A 5,012-nucleotide genomic window follows, 5' to 3' on the forward strand; every position below is an offset into this window, starting at 1 on the left:
CTTAATTTGTTCCCGACTAGATCCCTAAACTACTTTCAAAACCATCCAGCACATCTCCCGCTTTGCCTCTTTGTTGTTGCCCATGAATGGAGCTTTTATGTCCATCGAACCTTTACCATTCTGAATGTACGGCCTATGTATACATTGCTGAAAGCGTACTCATATATTTACTTTCACACAAAACCGGCCCTTGAATTTCATGGGTTTCTTAAGATGCATCACTTGTCCCTCTTTGATTTTGCAGTTACAATTTTGACAGATTAAACAAGGAAATATCTCATTTTCTCGCCTTCAAAAATTTGGGTGAGTTTTCTTAGATGAACATCTGCTCTCACAAAAAAAATCGCAGAGGATTACCCTTTCCTATACACAAACTCTGCGGGGCTTTGAAAAAGCTGACCAAATTTTTAGCATCAGCATACCCCAAAATTTCATGCATTTAACCTTCAAAGCATGCCCATCATAAGCTGTGACTTATTTCGTTTAGTCCTCATTTCTCATTTTATTTATAACGCCTTCACGTCGGTAACGTGTGTGTGTGTGTATATATATATATATATATATATATATATATATATATATATATATATATATATATACACGTTCCTGACTGACAGGGTTCTTAATGTGAGCGGGAGCGCTGCAGGGATAGCGCTGCCACTCACATCACGGGCGGCCGGAGGTAATGAGTCAGCTGCAATCACGCAGCCGACTCTCATTAACCCCTTAAAAGCCGCGATCACTGCGTTTAAGGTGCTCAGTGACAGATCAAGCATCTGTCACTGAGTGGTCCCGATCGCATGTACTGACAGGCGGGGGGGGGGTAAGCTCCTTACCTCCGTCCTGTCGGTTCGGCGATCTATGTGTAGAGTCTGCTCTCATGCAGGCTCTATACATAGATCGCCGATAACACTGATCTATGCTATGCTATGACATAGCATAGATCAGTATATGCAATCCAATGATTGCATTTTTTACAGTAAATAAAAATCTTTAAAAAAAAGTGTTATAAATGTATTTAAAAAAAACCTTATAACCCCCCCGCCCCCAATAAAAGTTTAAAAGTCCCCCTGCCCATTATAAAAATAAATAAATAAACATATTACATATGGTAGCGTGCGGAATTGTCCGATCTATTAAAATATAACATTATTGTTCTCGCACGGTGAAAGGTGTAAACGGAAAAAACAAACGCACCAGGATTGCTGATTTTATTAAATTATATATCACAAAAAAATTCATAAAAAGCAATCAAAATTGTTCTGTTACACCAATATATTAAAAGCTACAGATCCTGTTGCAAAAAATGACACCCCAACCAGCCCTGTAGGTGGAAAAATAAAAGCGCCATTATTCTTAGAAGGCGCGGAGGAACATTGCATTAATTTGACCCGGACTTTTGTGCATCAAAGGGCTCCGTCTTGAAGGGGATAATTACGCTCTTTGGCTTCTTCCTATTTCCTCTTCTTTTTCTTACCTCTGTTCATAAATGAACCCACCAATAGTTGATGTCCTTTGATATCCATTTCCTGTATTACAGATTCCTCAATGGGGCATGATGGCTGGCGTCTTTTTCAGTAAATTGATTATTCATAAGTGGTACTAAGTTTTCCCTCATCACCCAGATTTTATGATCACACCCAAACTAGATCTAGGAATGGAAGTTGTTTAGATAGCCCAGCTGTTTGTCCTCCACATACATAAGCCACAGTCACGTGTTTACTCCATCTCTGGGACCAGACAAAGTCTTTGGCTGTAAAAATTTTAGTGAAATGGCCCCCTCTGTCCGTGTCAGGAACTGTTTGGCGCAGTAGAGATCTGCTATGGGGATAAAACCCCATGATGAAACACTTCGGAACTGCTTTGTGATTCTTTTTTCCCTCTGGACACGATCTGTTTTGCCTCCGAGGGCTTAGCTCTTTGTAATTCTATTTAAAGGACATTATAGGTATAACAATGGCCACCCCACCCCCAATCACAATATTCCAGCCTGACAGAATGGATTCCAGCTATAATCCAGTGTTAATGAAGAAAAGGGCTTGTCACTTCCAGCTGCTCCTGAGCTGAAGTTTAGAAACGTCTTCAGAAATGACAGACAATGGAGAAAACTCCACAATGAATAAGAGAAAGTTTAGTGTGTAAAAAAAAAAATCCAATGACACCAAATTCATTACCCCACCAGTTGGAGTAGCGTTAGTCAAATTTCCACCAGTCGGATCAGCAACCACTTCTGTCTGGTGTGTACTTACCTATATCCGATGTGTACTTACCTGTATCCAATGTGTACTTACCTCTAGCAGATTAACGTTGCTTACAGTGCAATGTCGGGCCGTCTAATACGGCCCTTAGTGAAGTACTTCACAGGAGTCTATTCTCATATTTAGGTTTTTATTAAACTATCAAGTCCAAACTCATTCCATCCCAGCACATTCAGTACCTGGGATTTCTCATAGACTCAACAAAGAAGAGAGTTGTTGATTCTATGGGAACAAAGATTATTCACGGAGTTCAGAACCCAATTTTCTTACTCTAATTTTAATCAGGACACCGATGAGGACGTTGGGTTACCTGGTCTCATCAGTAAATGCCGGTCATTGGGCTCGACTTCACATCTGCAGTCCGTAACAGCAGATTCTGGCATCCTAGAAGAGACATGCCAGGACCTGGTTTTGTGGAGAACTTATTATCATCTACAGACAACAGGGTCTATGGGGTATAAAGGTCCCTATAAATATTATACTTCTCATGGCCGAACCCACCACTTGTGGGTTCAGCCATCAGTATAATGTGTATGGGGGTCTCCTGAGATGATGTCAGTGGGGATAGTGGTTGGGTGTGATGGAAAATCACCACCCAACCTTTGTTCTTAGATAAATAAGCCCCTGCCGCAGCTGCCTACCCCTTCCCATGCACAGGAACATTGGGCCTCACTGGCTCCTATACATAGCATGCCTGGAGGCCATGATCTGGAACCCATACAGGAAGGTCCCGCTGCTTACCATGATCACGGAGAGAGCCAAGTTCCTACTTGTTATCAAATTCGCCCTTGACGGATTTTCAAAACGGCCGGACTTCTCCTTTACGTTTACCGTGATCAACAACTGCTCGCAGTTTATGCTTTTTGCCATTTATTTATGGTGGGTTTTTTTTTCTGTAAATTAGTAAAGGTGTTATAATTTTTCTTATACAAGTCAGGTGATTATTTTACTATGTGTTTCCTCAATTTTTATTAAATTAGGGGTGAAAATGCCCTGAACTTGGCATTTTACTGGTGTCCCCCTCCCCCCCCCCCAAATTATATTATCTGTGGAAGAAAAAGGCAAAATGTTGAATATAACCTTGTCATGTGGGTATGGTGTTTCATATTTTACTATTAATCAGAAATTTGATGTAGTGGAAATCTATATAATAAGCTAAGCACTGCATACAGTCAGTGGCGTCAAATTTTCAGCATCATATCCACAGCATATACAGTACATGTGAACATATCCCAAAGTACAACAAACCTTGCATGTATCCGGCCTAAAGATTTATTTAGGTTCATTCTAGCATTTATCTCATTTATATAGGTTTGTAACTTACGTCAATTAAAAAAAAATCTCAGATCTTTCCATACTTATTAGCTGCTGGATGTCCTGCAGGAAGTGGTGTATTCTCTCCAGTTTGACACAGTGCTCTCTGTTGCCACCTCTGTCCATGTCAGGAACTATCCAGAGCAGGAGGGTTTGGGGATTTGCTACTGCTCTGGACAGTTCCTGACATGGACAGAGGTGGCAGCAGAGAGCACTGTGTCAGACTGGAGAGAATACACCACTTCCTGCAAGACATACAGCAGCTGATAAGAACTGGAAAATGAAATTTTTAAATAGATGTAAATTACACATCTATATAACTTTCTGAAACCAGTTGATTAGAAAGAAAAAGATTATCACTGGAGTGCCCCTTTAAATAAATGGGTAAGCACAAATTGATTGCAAAATTATCAGTTTTTTTTATGGTTCTTTTGCATTTTGGCTTTAAAAAATTAACTTTTTTTCCTCCGTTTGCTTCAGTCGGCAATAATTTGCATATGAGTTTATATTCCTTCCTGCTTTCTTACGTCTTCTGCGCATGCCTAATTAAAAAAAAAAAAACTAATGATGACAGATAAGACCAGGTTCACTCTATTTTTGCTGTCCATTTTATGGATACGTTTTTAGATGGTCATCCACGTTTTTGTGTACATAAAAAAAATAATCTGTTTTGTTTTGTCTTTTTGTGATAAAACGGATCCATACAGATTCACACACGCATCCATTTTTTCCATGAAACGGACTGCAAAAACGCAGTGTCAACCCAGCCTAACGCGCAGACAGACGTGAAATACTGTTTATTTAGATTCCGTTTATGATTGAGGATAATGTAAAAAGAAAAGATATGCGCACTTTCCGTTCGTGTTTTGGACAGACAAAAAAAAATGGAGCTTAAACACAGAACGGAACACTGACGGAGCGCAGTAAAAAATCCACAGAAATTAATGTTAAGTTTGACAATCTGCTCGGTTATCAAAACGGAATTATGGCGGAGGGGAAAGCGCGGGTGTGAACCTAACCTTATGTAATGTTTCTCCTGTTTTATACGGGGAAAAAACCTCAGTGGTTTTACAAACTAGCGGAGTAATCCATTCAAAGAGATAGGCGAAATAATCGTCCCGTCATCTTCTACCTTACTTATCCGCTCAGTCCGCTCCCTATCATCATAGATTGACTTTCTATGTGTCTATAGTCGACTTCAGGGGTCACGCACAAATAGGAACCCAGATAAAAGGGACCTACGCCTGTCAGATGTAATCCCAGAGGAAGGAATACTTTACTATAATAATACAGCTGTGCAAAAAAAATGACAGTACACAGCGGTAAGAAAGGGGTTAAGAATTTGTGAAATGATTCACTGTGTGAGTTTCCTGTGAGTGTTCCCAGCCGCTGGTGATTAGCAATGCTGCTTTCTCATGGACTCCTCCTGCCCGGGGAGGT

The sequence above is a fragment of the Dendropsophus ebraccatus genome, chromosome 5 (assembly GCF_027789765.1).
Source record: "Dendropsophus ebraccatus isolate aDenEbr1 chromosome 5, aDenEbr1.pat, whole genome shotgun sequence".
NCBI classification, from domain to species: Eukaryota; Metazoa; Chordata; class Amphibia; order Anura; family Hylidae; genus Dendropsophus; species Dendropsophus ebraccatus.